General features: G+C 42.5%; 1 protein-coding gene across 1 annotated transcript in view; it reads right to left on the bottom strand.

Annotated features, from left to right (window-relative positions):
* The window catches only part of stx8 (syntaxin 8), a 44,832-nt gene that overhangs the window by 13,299 nt on the left and 15,862 nt on the right, over nucleotides 1–15,671 (bottom strand). The window lies entirely within an intron of this gene.

Here is a 15,671-nt window from a genome sequence, read left to right as displayed (position 1 = left end):
CTAGATGAACTGAAGGTGTCAGACACAATGAACCCCTCCCAGCTGTTATGTTATTTTAGCTAACCTCTTGCAACTCACTGTAATATTTCCAAGAATCTGTAACTCAGATTCACAACTAGTCCAGAATAGTAAAAAAAAAAATACTAAGAGTGACTCAATATAATTCCATTTGGCCTCGCTTCTACTGGCCCTGAATTTATAATCAATGGCATTTTGGAACTCCGCTCCATCTTCAATGAGTGAATTGTAGATTCTCTAAGCCTATAGGTGGTCCTCAGATCCTTCAAGCAAGGCTGACAATGCTACTGCTGCCCCGACTGGCAGGTGGAGGAACACTCGCAGGACAGCGGGTGGTATTGGTTCAAAAGTACTTTCACATTGGAAATGACCATCCGTCCATGTTTGCCTCAATATCTTGGTCCAGGCCACGGTGGCGTGGTAGCGTATACTTCATTCTCTCATGCTAATTCTCCAATTGTGTTGGATGTGCCAGGGACACCTCCACAAGGCAGCACCAAAGAGGCATCTACATTATGGGCCCGAACCACCTCAACTGACTCCTTTAAATGGAAAGGACCAGCGGTTCTACTCAGAGGGCCTTCTGGGTGTCAGAGCTTCTTACACCAACTCTAAGGGTGGTCCCAAACACCCTTAGAAGGAAATTCCTTTTGGACACCAAAAGCTCATGACGATACCTGAGGGTTGGACGTAGATCCACCAGTAAATTGAGAGCTTGATGACAGTCCAGCACCGTGTCCGAATGGCTGATGACATGGGGCCTGTTCGCCTGTTGATGTCCTTCTCCCTCCTAGCCTTTCTTGTGAACAATCCCAAGGTACTTACTTCTCATGGGACAGTGACTCACTTTCAGTGAAGTACCTTCCACAGAACTCAAAATGATGATAAACCAACGCACTGAGCAATAATTGGACTGTTCGATTCAACTTAAGTAACAAAACAAGCCAGATGCAAGTTCACTAAAGAACTGCAGAGCTGTGATACATTACCCAGACCTACAAAGGCAAGTGGGGGTGAATTGGAAAAATTAACGGGATTGTCAGGCTTAAGCAAGGACAACAAGCAGGCCAAGATACCGTTTCCCAAAGCATTTTTCTCAATAGGTCTTAAGTATTGTTCACTGTATAGGCACAGCGAGTTGCAGAGAATGGGAAGCATTCAAAGAAGATATGGATATGTGCGATTGGTCGATTAATGTTGCTGCTCCTGGTATTCAGCAACAGCAATACCAGTCGATTAGCAGTTACTGTGGAAAGCCACTGCTGCTCAGCCGTCACTTGTTTACATGCAAAGCTTTGATTGACGTTTTCTAATGAAGCTTCAAATGTCTGTCGTCAGATTTTTTGACATATATCATAATTTGAAAATAATGATTGTGTGTTATTTTGGTTACATAAATATAATGTATGATGCTGTTAGATTGCTGCTAGACTGCTCTGTTGGTACAGGTGCACGCGAGAGAGTTAACAGTATTCTGACGGCAGTAAAATGTTGTTCTAAACACCAACACATATTGATTGAAACAAAGTAATTCGTTAGAGAATTTGAATTGAAACAATTATTTCATCCATCGTTTTTTAATAAATTTGGACTTTTGGACGGAGACAATTAACTTTACAGAGATAAGGGCTGAGCACTGTGTCACTAGCTGTGTGTTTGTTTGAGAGAGAAAGAAGGACAGAAAAGGTGGAAGGTAATTAAACATGCCCACTAAGATCTACTTATTAATGGTATAACTTATGCCGAAACATAACTCTTCTTTGACCACGATACCCGGTAGCGTTTCATTAAATAACATTCCTAGCTGGGCCACTGGAGCAGACAATGGGAACATATTGATTTCAGCTGCATTTAAAATACTTGGTTGGATTTGGTTAAAGATAATGTGATAAACAATTTAAAATGGTTCTTATACACAATGTTTAGCCTTATGAATTGAATTGTGCACTATTTTGACTGTTTTTCTTTACTTTTAGACACGTTGACGAGTCTGAGTTTCAACCTCCAAATAAACAGTGTGTATTTCAGGTTTAGGTACAGGGATTCGGATCATTGTAGCATCATTACATTACATTACATTACAGTCATTTAGCAGACGCTTTTATCCAAAGCGACTTACAGGAAGTATCATGTAGCATTCTGTATGGAATTATTTAGGTCTCATCTTTAAGGATGTGATTCTGCCAGAATCCAGAGCCATGTAGCACACTACGGACCGTGTGTATGCAATCAAGACAGTTAAGGATCCTGACCCATTCCTTCACAGATAGTCATTGTTTACCACTTAGTGAATGCAACTCTAGCATAAGAGCCTTAACATACATTTCAAAACCAATCACCACATGATATTCTAAAGCCTAATTCGAGTCAGACAGCAAATATGACACTCACACGCAGGACGCTTGGGCGACGCTCTCTATTTTAATGATCAAATTCCCGCATCCCAGATCTATACCCGCCCCAAGCCTCGGGGAAATTGCTGACTCATCTACACAGAGGCTATAGCAGCGGTGGTTTTGGTTTGTGTGTTTGTGTGTGTGTGTGTGTGTGTGTGTGTGTGTTTGCATGTGGTGGAGGTACTGCCATAAACAGTGACACCCCAGCGTGGCTCCAGGATGTGCTGTATTAACTCTATGTTTTTGTAGGACTCGTTCCCAGAGAGGGCACAGTGCACAGAGAAAAGGCTTGTTTTCTCTCACCGAATATAAAACGCAATCTGACTCAGTGGGGCTAATTCTGTTGTGCTTATTCAGGAGATGATTTCTCCTGAGGATATGGAGAAAGAGGGAAGCGAGGCAGGTTTTTTTTTTTCCCCCACTAAACCCTCCACTTGAATCCCTTGTTGTAGCGCAAGGGGGTCTGACCACAACTGTTACCAATTGGCCCTGGTGTGACTGACTGTGTATAGAGAGCAGCGCTTTGTTGCCAACCAAAACACACACACACACACACACACACATCTCTGGATGTAACTGGAACTTCACTTGGCACACACGGGGCACTCAGCATGATGATACAACTCAGGGCAATTATGGTATTTACAAGAAGTTGCACAGTCTTGGAAGAGTTTCTATCAATTTCTTTCTCTTTTTTTCCCTCTTCTCTCGGCTGCTTATTGTAAACAAACTCACCCTGAGGATCTGTGGGGAGTGAGGATTAGGTGGAGTTTCACTCAAAACCTCAGTTTTACTAGTCTTAAACCCCAACAAATCATTTGAATGCCTGCCACCAAAAGACAAAAAAAAAGGGACAAAAAAAAGACAGAAATGTGCAAAGATGAACCTTGATATAGAAATAATCCTAGAAATGTGTTTGGCTAATCTGACATGTTCGAGGCGAGGACTCATAAACAGAGCCACTTTCTTTTCCTAACAATCCCCTAGCATGACAATAAAAATGTCAGCGTATTTATTCATAATGGGCTTTCTATTATTGTATAAATACTCACACTGGTGATGGATAGCTAATGACTTGATGTCTACTGTGTGGTGTCCAAAACCAACAGTTCAGGAAAAAGCCACGATATTTTTCACCCTGGGGCCCACCAGTCATATTGTGATACATTAAAAATCAATGAATATTAAGTGACATTTCTCTGAAACGCGATAGAAATATGATGCAAAGAACTGCCCACTTGAGCAAACAAGATGGGAAATGAGTGATACTGTGTAATGTGTAATGAGGGATATTATTGCCATTAAAAACAATGCAGGCTACTAAAAGGAACATTTTGTACATGTAACAAGAATGCCTTGTATCTCTCTGCCAACAAGTCATGTTGCAGTCTACATCAATTTATGTCCAAAATGTTAAGAGATTTTTGTGAAATTCTCATAATTAGCGTATGAACTATGCTTGTTCACAGTGATTTATTATCACTAAAATTGAGTCAGTTTAAACTTGAGTCCAAATGGACGATTGTCAAACGTGAAGAAATTCACTCCAGGAGATATGGCGCTTTATATGTTGGATGGACGTGAGGTCACAGGGACTTGTGTCCTTGAGTGTAGCTGGAAGTTTGTGCCAAATATAAAGAAATTCCCTCAAGGTGTTCCTGAGATATTGCATTCACTTAAATGCCGCCGCGGCATAACAGATATGTTATTAGAACTTTCAACACTTTATGCCTGTATTTATTAAATCCCCAAAAGAGACAATGTCCCCATATCAGAACAGACCTGTACCGTTATGTATGCATTCATTAAATGCTTTGATTGTTGTAACTCCATATTGTATCTCTGTTTAGTATCTTGTTTTGTGTCTTTCTGACCCAATGTGTGCACATATGTTGTTGGGGTTTGTGAGGGCATCACGATGCAAACAATTCACCCTTCCGACATCTGGCCTTCTGAAGTGCCGGGCCACATGTGTACAGATTAGTCTCACTGCTGGATATTATCGCCCGCCCCCCCACGGGCCCCAATGAGTCTCTAAGTCCCTCCAAAAAGACTGACAGGCTCCCCCGGTCAACACTTTTGGGGGTAAGATATCTTTTATTGCATCATTAGACATTTGCTCGACCTAGGGTATTGGCTAGCTGAGCAGTGATAAACGTCTTGCTTTAAGCAGCTCACGCAGCAACGGTCCACACTTGCCAAAGATCAAAACATAGTGTTGTTTATTCATGTCGTAGGGGCAGCATGCTCTTTCAATGAAAACTTTGTGTTGGAAACGTCTTTGTCAACCTTGGAATAAATGTAACGTTGGTTCTCCAGCAGGAGAAGTTGTAGCCCAATGACAGCAGAGAGAAGCCGCCTTCCACCTCTAAATATTAATTTCAGTTTTGGCATCAGAGATGAGCACCCTCCGATGAATCTGAATCAAGTATTGTCAAGACAATGGTATGAAGAGAGCTATTGCCACATTGTGAAGAAATAGTTCTTGGTTTCCAAATTGCAAAAAAAACAATCCAAACTGAATATAAAGGAGGACGAAAAGCTGAATAAATGAACCAAAAACCTGGAACAGTAGTGACCCGCCACTTTGACAACCATTACATATGCGTCCTCCACATTTCCAGCCTTAATCCCAACCACTTGTGGGCCAGTTTGAAACTGAAACCGGCTGTGTGTCCACGGACAGTTTCACCTCCCTAACCCTGCTAGGTTTTACCCCGAGATCCATCATCGCACATGATGGACACCAAAAACGAACGACCAGCTGATGAATGAATTTCTCGGAGTTGAACCTCCATTTGAAAGAGCGCACTTCAAAGAAAAGCACATAAATTGAGAAGAAACCTCGGCACTAGTTCAGTTTAAGCACGCACAGACCATTGGGTTTGTTCTCAAAAGACTCCAAAGACAAGGTCCATGTGAATTATGGGAATTCACCAAAGTTATGTGGGAAGACAACATAAGGTTTCTCATGCTTTTGACATTCTTAAGCATGTTACCAGAGTTAGATAGCACGTTGGTAAGGCAAGTTATGGTGAGAGGCTTGTACATATTCATTCATCGCTTTGCGTTTGTACTTGCTAGCTACGTTGAGTAGAAACTATTATGACATTTAAGATTCTTTCTTTTCTTCATTCGTTTATTCAACATGTATTTCCTCCTTCCGACAGTTGCCCTTCCTATGACGCTCCAACGCTCTGCTGGGATCAGACAGAATCATTCAATCTGGGCCTTTTCAGCGGCATTGCATGACTAAAATACCACAGCTTTTTTAAACAACCTGGGAACTGGAAATGATCAACACTGTGGACATAAACAAAAATTAAACAAGCGAGTCACGCTGTCATCTTACGATAGCGGCTGAATAAAAACAAAACCTCGTAGGCAGAGTAAGGGATGTCATCAGGACAGTCGGGCATGTGTTGTTGGCTGTAATGGGTTTTAACAATTATGAGCTTGGTCTGTCCAAGACAGCTGGAAACCATCTATATAATGCACGTAATGACTCAAGATTGAAACCCATAATGTCATCCACAGATAAAAATAAACAGAGCGTTGGAGAAGGAAAGGCGTAAGAGCAACAAGGAGAACTTATACCACTTTATCAGCCTTCCACACTCAACTATTTCTGCGTCGGGCTGCCAGATTCACCCCCATCCCTCATCCCTCATCGTATTTTGGGCGGGCAGTGAACGCAACGGCGATGAATTGAAGTTACCCGTGCATCACATGCAATTAACGCGCACGTGATCAGCTCTGTCATTTTAAGATTAATGGAAACAAGGATTTACACACAGAACACAGTGCACAGACCAACGGCATGGAGGAGAAGTCTGATCATTACCAGGTTTTCCGCCATCACCCCTCTTATGGCCAGGTGCCACCGAACAATGTGTGCATGATGAGCATGAGGGTGCCAGCAGCAGCGGCGGCAGCGGCAGCAGCAGCAGCAGCATGAGGCAGGGACCACCCTGTCACTGGCACAGCACCTCCAAACCAGCCGCTGTTACACTTCATCACTACCATCACACTTCATTAGCAAGGACACCCAGGAGGGGGTGACATATTGGGAGACGCTAAGAACTAATAAAAAAAAAAAAAATGATTAAAAAGAAAATTGAAATGAAATAGGTTTGATTGGATGAAGCAAACCAGTAGATTTCCACAGCTAATATAAAACGCAAATGAACTACAGGTATATTTGTAATATTTAGTGAACTTAATGATTACACATTGCCACTAATGCAATTGTGGGTTAATTGAAGGCTGCATACTTTTGATAAATTCATGGCTCCAGACGGAGGCACGGGTGCTACTAAGTTTCTCAGTTGGTCACAGCAGCACATGATTAGGTTGCACCTTCTTTTTTTGGGTACCGCATGGTATTAATCGGTGACTGGTCTATCTCTGCCAGCACTTTTACAATCAGTGGCGTCTTAATCCAAACCTCTTGCAGTCTCTGCCTCCTTGTTTTTATTTTCATTTCATTTATTTTAAATAACCAGCTACAGACCGTTTATACATTTCGAACCAATAACAGCTAAATGGATAGTTCCATAAAGCCCTGGGTAAACTACGCTATAAGATACGTTTGTTGGCTATGAAGACGTTACAGTTCCGTAACCTAAACAAGGTTGGTAGTGGAATGGAATTCATCCAGAATAACAAAGATTATACCTGAAGTGTCCCGTGACAATTAATTGAACATTGCAATGATCTGTTACTTATCGTTAATCCAAATGCATCTGAAAAGGACATAAAATAACACTTCATGGATTTTATTGCAATTGATCTCAACATGTAAACATTTTTTTTTTTATTTAATCAATCTTTGTATCACTGCTTATTCTTGAAACTTTGTTGAATTATGCATTTTTTCTTTATCTTTCCATGATTTTTTCATCCTAAATCATCTATTCAGTATGACTATTGCTATGTAACATATGAGGTACCTTCATTAGCCATTTCTGGCTTCCAACCTCTCCTGCACAATGTTTGATGTTGTTTAATTTTTTACTGTCTTTTTATATGTGTGCACATGTGCAAAGAAAGAAACAAAATAACTTCTACTGATGTTTTTTAACCAGCTGTGTTTTACCAATAACAAGCCATATAAAATTTGTTAATCATGAGTTGTAAACAAAGACAAAGGCAAAAAGAGAGAGAGAGAGAGAGACTGAGTTTCTCTCTGGCTGAACAACTGTGTTGTAATTGAAATGATCTGAGTCTAATAACTCAACATCCCCCGCGGTGAGCGGAGCTTCCTGGCAATACGTCGGCCGACCGACCGACCGAGAAGTTATGGAGGAACTTTGATCTCCATGCCAGAACCCGATTCAATCATAACGCACTCACACGCATGGAGACACATGTGCTCCCATGCACAGACGCTGACACAAACACACGTGTGTGCGTCCTGGTTTATGAGCATCATACAGACTTACACTTCCCGGATGTGACACGCTTCCGACAAAACTTTCCCGTCCCCGGACCGAAGACGAGTCATCTCCACAGCGGTAATCCCCAGTGCTGATCAGAGGTAGAACAGGAGCGGTGAGAAACACGGAGCTATATCGCCCCTGATAGAGATGTTTTATTGTGGAAAAGAGAGTTCAGGGCCAGCTGGTATTTATCTGCTAGAGATCAATGGGGGTGCGGAACATGAAACATCACAGAGTTGTTGTTCAGCCTGGAATATTTGCAGATAAGACGGGATGATGTCTGGGTTTGGTGGACTTTACTTTGGATCATGCACTGTGCGTGAGCCTGAGCGTCGTCCTTCAATATGGATCTTAAGTTCAAAGTCCTAATAAGCGGCGCTTCTGATAGAGGAGTCAATCAGTGGCTCGAATAACAATAAGATGGTTTATAGAAAAATAAAAAAACACGCGGGTTATGGCGTCTTTGACGTTCAGTCATGACGATAACGTTTTTACGGCGGTATCGAAATGTTGCGTTATTTGCAGCTGACAGGCGCATGGGGTATACGTTTCTTTTTATGTCAAAGGAGGGCTATTGGGGGTGAATATATATACATATTGCAAATGTGTTACATTGAGGAGTAGAGTGGTGGGAAAGGGGAGGAAGCCCATCATTTAGAGATGAGAGAAACGCCTAATACAACAGGTGCAGGACATGGACTAAACCACATGAGGATGGGATCCAAAGACAACCCAAGATACAAACTGATAAGACCCGATCTGGACGTGCTGTGCTGTAACACAGCGATACACATGTGTGAATCTGGAACTGACAGAGACAGAGCTAGACATACCAGGGGTGGCACATCAGATGCACATAATTGCTGAAAATCATAGTGAGTACTCAAAGGATTTGGGGGTAATTGCGCTTCTCGTGGAGGCCAGAGTAAATGTTTGGCCAACAGCGCGGCTGAAACAACTTCCCATCCAGAGAGGAAACAGCCTCCCACAAAGCTTGTGGACGGGAGCGGAGCGGGGCACTGAGCAAACAGACCGAAAAATATATATGACGCAACAAGACCGCACGCTCCACTGTGGGCTACGTTCACTTAAAAAAAACCAGGCTGGATGCACAGACAGTTAGACAAGGAAGCATAACCACATGCACCCAGGACCCGTGAATGAGTGAGTGACACGCATGAATGGACGCAACGGTGCGAGTCTCATCGCCGTCCTGCGGTTCTGAGATCTGACGGTGCAATACAAGCTGCAGCCGTTCAAACAGCTGCACCTACAGCTGTCGTGTAATTTCCCAGCTCCTCCGAGCTGAAAAGTGAGGAGGTGCTGATTACTGGAAGAGAAGAAGAATCCTCCTCGGAGGAATTAAACTAATGAACAAATCCTGTGTGAGATCCTGTGACTCCCTCCTCGTCCGACCCCTAAACTTGGATCCCTCCACCACCGGGTCACTTCAATCCCACGGATGGGGAAAGCACAGAGCCGTGAATCGTTCCACACCGAGAAGTTGACTGAGGAGCGGAGCTGGTGTGCCGCCTGCCACCGCCTCTACTGCCCACTAGTGGGTCCATGTGTGGGCTGCATGAGGGAGCAGAGACGGATGGCTCATGATTTTCTTCTGGTGCTTAACTATAGGAACCGTTACCACTTTATCATAATTTTTCTTATATTCACTAGAAATTAACAATAAAAGGTTTATATTTTTGGGGTTAACTTAGGCTGCTGACCACAGGACACATTTTTAGCACTGGCTCAGAAATTGTATGGAAAGCTTACATAGTGCCGATGCAGTTTTACAACCATTTTGAATAATTATTTTAATCCCTTATTTTGTCAACAAAGAGAGTTTAAAAATGTCTTTACATAATAATAAGAAAAATAAACACTTTATGCATTACAATGAGACTGTTACTTATGTGGATTACCTTGGAACACAAACGGAAAAAAAACAAAAAACACTTAAGAAATCAACCAACAAGTATGTTTTAAAATGTGTTTTTTAAGTTGAGGTGTAAGTTTGTCCTCTTTGGTCTGGACAAAGCAGGTCTATGCCCTCACTAGAACACTCAAGAGTCTCACGTGTAACAATAGCAGCTTGGAAACAGATGAGAATGATTAGATAACAGATCAAAAGCCTTTTTTCTTTCTAGGGGGCCTTGCTTGTTCAAGTGGCACAGAGCTGTACAGTGCCCGTAACACGTAACACGTAAAACGGACGTCAACATTTTACATGAAAACAAAAGACCAATAAAGGGCCTCTTATTGAAACTGTGAGACAAACTTAGGTTTTCATCTTTTGTCTAGAGGGGGGGGGGGGCTGTAGATTGTGTCTGACAGCACACATGCGGGGTTATCAGATAACACATGAAACGTGTGGGGCATGAAGCGTTTCCCACTTGAAAGGTTTTGTTCTAGAAAGGTGACATATTCGTTTTTTTGCAGAGACTTGTAACAGTTTCTAATGGCACAGATAAGAACAGTGTCGCTTTGAAGGTTTCAGTGATAGCTATCGCTTACATTTACCTCCCGCAAAATCCATCTCAAATGCAATAACAGTGCAGTGATGTTTTGACTACAGTTACTTTGTGCTGATACTGGAAAATAGCAGTAAATTACGGAATACATAAAAACTTTGAATGAGTTCGTCATGATTGAGTTCAGTTGGCCAAGATATTCTTTTAAAGAATAATCTCTCTAAGTATTTTAGTGTTTTTTTATCTCTCCATTTCTTACACTCTCCTCAGCATTTGCTTTTCTCCGTCTCCCTCCTTCCATCTCGCCCCCTCACCCTTAGACTGCTTTGCCTCCCCGTCTTTGCGCAGTGCATCTGTAAGATTAGCCCACCCTGCTCTTTCCCGCAATCCGTGTGTGTGTGTGTGTGTGTGTGTGTGTGTGTGTGTGTGTGTGTGTGTGTGTGTGTGTGTGTGTGTGTGTGTGTGTGTGTGTGTGTGTGTGTGTGTGTGTGTGTGTGTGTGTGTGTGTGTGCGCCAGGTCTACCTGGAACTCCATCCCGTCTCTGGGCCAGCCGGTGGCCTCTGAGCTCCTCATGCAGATACATCAACATGGTCTGTGTGCCAGCCACAACCCCGACAATGTGCTGGACATGTGGTGTCCACTTTCAGCACAAACACAATGACCTCACACTCAGACGAGGCACTTACACTCTCTCACACTCACACACACACACACACACACACACACAGAGTGTGGAAGAACAGATGTATACACGCACACATAAACACATAAAAATGCCCAGCAGATGAAGGTGCAGTTGCTTAAATGGGAACCACGTGCTGGCTTTGGGTCGAGGCAGACTCGGTAAAGTAAGTCCTTCCACTCATTATGTGGATGACCCACGCTTCCCCGAGGCTGAGGGGAATGCGAGGCGGCTCACGGCTCGTCGGCCCCTTTGAACGTGGCCTTCCAAACCGGAGCGGTTTAGCAATTAAATAAACAGAGGAGGAGGATTCGTTCCCGCTGTCACTCGCCTCAGCCAAAAAAAAGGGGGGAACCTGCTGGGCCAGGCCTGAGTCAGTGTAAGGTACCGTTAAATGGCAGGGAATCCTTCGCCCGGAGCCAAAGGAACTGGCAGCAGAAAGTCAGCAGAGGTTCCCAACCACCAATACCACCAACACGTACGGCTAATGTGCTTCCCCTGGACAATCCGCCCGCAAGAGCTCTCCGGGGAAAAATTACAGCAAAGTATCAACATCAGTTTGCCGTTAAATTGTACACATACCACACACACTAGGCTACCTACCCCCCCCCCCAAAAAAAAAAAAAAAAATCTAGCAGTGTCTTGGCTATGCAAACAAAAAGCAATCCTTTTGAGCAGGTAATCCGGTAATATCCCTGTAATGATGACTTCATGATCTTCATACGATTGATGCATAAGATAAGATAAGATAATCCTTTATTAGTCCCGCAGCGGGGAAATTACCACACATTCAGTGACTGCAAAGGTGTGTGAATGTGTGTGACTGTGCTAATGTGATCAGGGCGTTCCTGTAAAAAGAGAGGCTTCGTCTCAGTGAAATAAAGTTCTTATCTCTGTGGGGATTTTCCAAATTATTCTTAAAGAGGACGGTGGTAACAGTGCAGCAGCATAGCAACCAAACAAGTTATGTTAAAGTGTGCATTCCCTGACATGCACCTGTATGTAACAGTATCAGTCATTTTTTATTTTGGAAAAGCTTCAGAGCAAAAATCTAAAGATGATTAATGGTGCGCACTCCCCTCCAGTTGGTTCGGTACTGTGAGGCTTCACTCCTACTCAGCATCCCCAGGTGAATGAGTACAAGTGTCTGGAAAAAGTGGCATGTCAGACTCCCACCAGACGCACCCTTGAATAATAACTTTACTGGTTTTCAACCAGCTTTGTCCTCATCATCCAGTGGGCCCTCAACGGAAAAGGACTGGGGAGCTCTACGCACCAACAAAACACTGATGCAAGCCAAACATCGTTCATTTGCAAAAACCACCCACATCGCAATGATACAAAGCTCGTTGAAAATAGAGAGGCCCTCCCTCCCTTTCCAGTGTACCACATGGGACAAGATTTTTGGAAAAATAGTCAACGGTGAGAGACATATGAATCACACAAATGATGTCTGTCACAAGACTCATCTGGCACAATGTGTGTCACCACCGGTTGCTAGCTAGGTGACTTAGCTATGCTCCACCCACAAATGTAACGTTATCTTACCTTATGCGTTTTATTCAGCGACTCTTTTTATCAGCCTGGAAGCAAAAGAACGAGCTTGACCCGTTGTTTGTGTGATTAAATCCCCAAAAAAACAAACAGACATCGAAGCGTTGGAGAGAGAAGTCAGTTACGTGACTTTTGGGTGTTTAGTTTTTTTAATTACATATTTTCACTGTCTTATATTTAAACAGTTTTAAGACTAACTGCAACTTTCTAGACTTGCAAACTGATCTTTTAAGTCGACAAACATTATATATGTAATTCATGGCGCCATGAATAAATATTTGTCTCTCACTGTTGATTTCCATACAGATTTTTTTCCAAAATAAGGTCCCATGGTAGTTCAAAGAAGGGGCGGGACTTTGCCTCACTTACAGCAAAGTTTACCTTTAAATAAAAGTAAGTAAGAGGGTAAAAAAAAGTTATTGAACTAATGCTGTTTACGACAACGGAACTCATGCATGCCTAATACATTAATATAGTAGATCACACGGATTGCATAATCACAGTATTAGCATCACAGTAAAACCCATAATGCCCGCTAAACCCCCTCTAATGTCCTCTAAAACAGTATTAAAAGACGGATTACCCAAAGACATGGTAATGAGACCAAACCCTTCAAAGAACACACACACACACACACAGCCCGATAGGTGTTTGTTTCCAAGTGTTGTGTCATCATCTGCCTCTGAAGTTGGTGGGAAGAAAGAACCGGTGAAATCATACCGTCCTGTTTTTCTTTTTTTTCCCCTTTCTTATTAGCTTATGTGTTTTCAGGGACAATTGATAGTTTGTGAGAAAGCTTGCGGCTGCCAGCATGGTGGCTGTGCATGCTGTGAAGGATGGATGGAGCAGGGAGTCGAAGGGGAAACAACCTCGCCCAGTCTATGCGCGGGCCTGTTGGTGGACATCTGGATGTGATCGGCGTCTGCAGATGAGCTGAGCAGAACCGACCACACCTCATTCCTGCGTCATACCGTAAATCGGGCGTCTGTAGGTGCCTGTCCCCCTCATATATGTAACAACTTTTGTGTGTGAATATTTGGGTGTGTGCAGGTGAGAGGGAAACTAGAAGGTAAGGCCGTAAGAGAATCTTGTAACCATAGAAATAGAATAAGCGTAGAACGGTCATTGAACCGTTTTCTATGTTCATCGTTGTTTGTCGTTATGGTGACAACACACGTCAGTGGGGCTGTAAAGTGTTGCAGATTGCCGGAGAGACATATGGCTGGCTGGTTAGCTAGGTAGCTTGGTCTCCTCCGAAGCGGGGGGGAGTGAGGGGGAGGGATCATTAAACCCAGCGCTGTGGCTGGCCATTAGCCTGCTATTTAGCTAGTTTTCTGTAACTTGTGTAGCATGAAAGCATGTTGGAATTAGCAAGCTAGCTAACTTGCCATTTGTCCGCTAGTTAGCTGGCTAGCTAACTTGCCAGCTGTCCGCTAGTAAGCTAGCTAGCAAGCGTGTTAATTCCGCCATGCTTTAATGCTACACTGGTTACAGAAAATGAGCTAAACGAAGGTGACACTCATCTGCGAGTATGACACATTAAGTTGTTTTGTCGTTATTGCAAAACCTCCCCTTAATGAGTCTGATACTTGGAGAAAGTCGGTTAAGTTCATACGGAAGTTAGGGTACACATAAAATGGCCGCCCCTCTGACCATTCCCGCTACGTTTATTTGAATGGTAATGTCCGTTCCACACAGCACACATTATCAAAGCTGAAGCTGACGACTTTATTCAAAATCAAACTCAAAGCTATCATTTGTCCAATATATCTGCTGAAAAAAGAATGTCAGCTAGATGAACCGCATTTTAAAATGTTTGTGAGAGGAGGGTGTTGGAACCAATATTGTGCTAAACAGGCAATACTTGAGTTTAATAGAGTAGAATGAGAGATTTCTCCTTGCAAATTCAAAATAAAAACACCCCAAAAGAAACCTTAGCTATTATAAACATGCAAAGTCAGGATCATTTGATCCACAGAGCTGTGGGTTGGATAGGTCTTAATGTAATATAAAATCCCTTACACAACAGTACAGAGAAACATCCAGAAATGTGATAAACTTTGGTGGATTCATTTCCAACGCAATGTCATGGGCCACATCCCAATATGCTCTATTCTTTCTTGCTTTAATCTGTCAGCTATAGTGCAACAAATAACCAGGATTTACCAAAACAAAATCTCAGATCTCAGTGAGCCATCACCTGCTTGTTAAGCTGCTGTTTATTGCAATGGTGCCATTCAATAAATAAATCAATTATACAAAAGTTGTTTGGGCACTTAACTAGCTATGACTACTATGACTGCAACTCTGCCCCATTCTCAGACGGTTGCCTATTCCTGTAGTCTGAGAGTTTCTGCCACTGGCTTTTCAATGTGGGGCCTTTCCTGCTTACCACTGTCACCAGCGCACATTTGTTCCAGATGGATCGAGATAAATCAAAGCCGTGATACGGTAACAAAGCTAGCAGCTTGTAAAGCAGAAAGCATGAAGGGGGGAAACCTCCTAGTGCGAAAGCCTCCTACATGTTAACATCTATTAATAACAAATGGCATAAGAGTGGGGAATTCATTCTTATTCTTTTGTTGAGAGATAAATATTTTACTGGAAACACACCAAACATTTAAAGCAATACAGCTATGTGTTATAATATTTACTATATTTATTGACCTGTTTTAACTTTTGATTGAAATAGGGGTCTTGGAAATTGCTGCTGTTTACTGGGCAAACATGGCATAAAAGCTTCCCTATATGAGATAGTCAGAAGAGAATATCCTTATTTTATGCAACTAATGTGGCTTTGAATTTTTTTTTTTACACAAGCAAGAACTCAGGCAAAAATGAGACCTAACGCTTATAACATATGGGGTTACCTTAATAATCAAAGCCAGGTATGACTACTTTCTCTCCATTGTCACTGAATAACATTTTTTCTTTTTTTTTTTAAATCAGAAGTGAGTGTGTGATGGAAAATAAGCTACTGGCACTGGGCCACTCTGTGAGAAAAACCACATAAGGAAACATTCAGACAACCTTTTTACGTATGGATTTTTCACTCAGTCCACCAAAAGACTTTCACATTCAGATCAGTGACTGATTGTGGTGCCATTA

The sequence above is a fragment of the Anoplopoma fimbria genome, chromosome 9 (genome assembly GCF_027596085.1).
Source record: "Anoplopoma fimbria isolate UVic2021 breed Golden Eagle Sablefish chromosome 9, Afim_UVic_2022, whole genome shotgun sequence".
NCBI classification, from domain to species: Eukaryota; Metazoa; Chordata; class Actinopteri; order Perciformes; family Anoplopomatidae; genus Anoplopoma; species Anoplopoma fimbria.
This window is presented reverse-complemented; position numbering and strand designations above follow the sequence as displayed.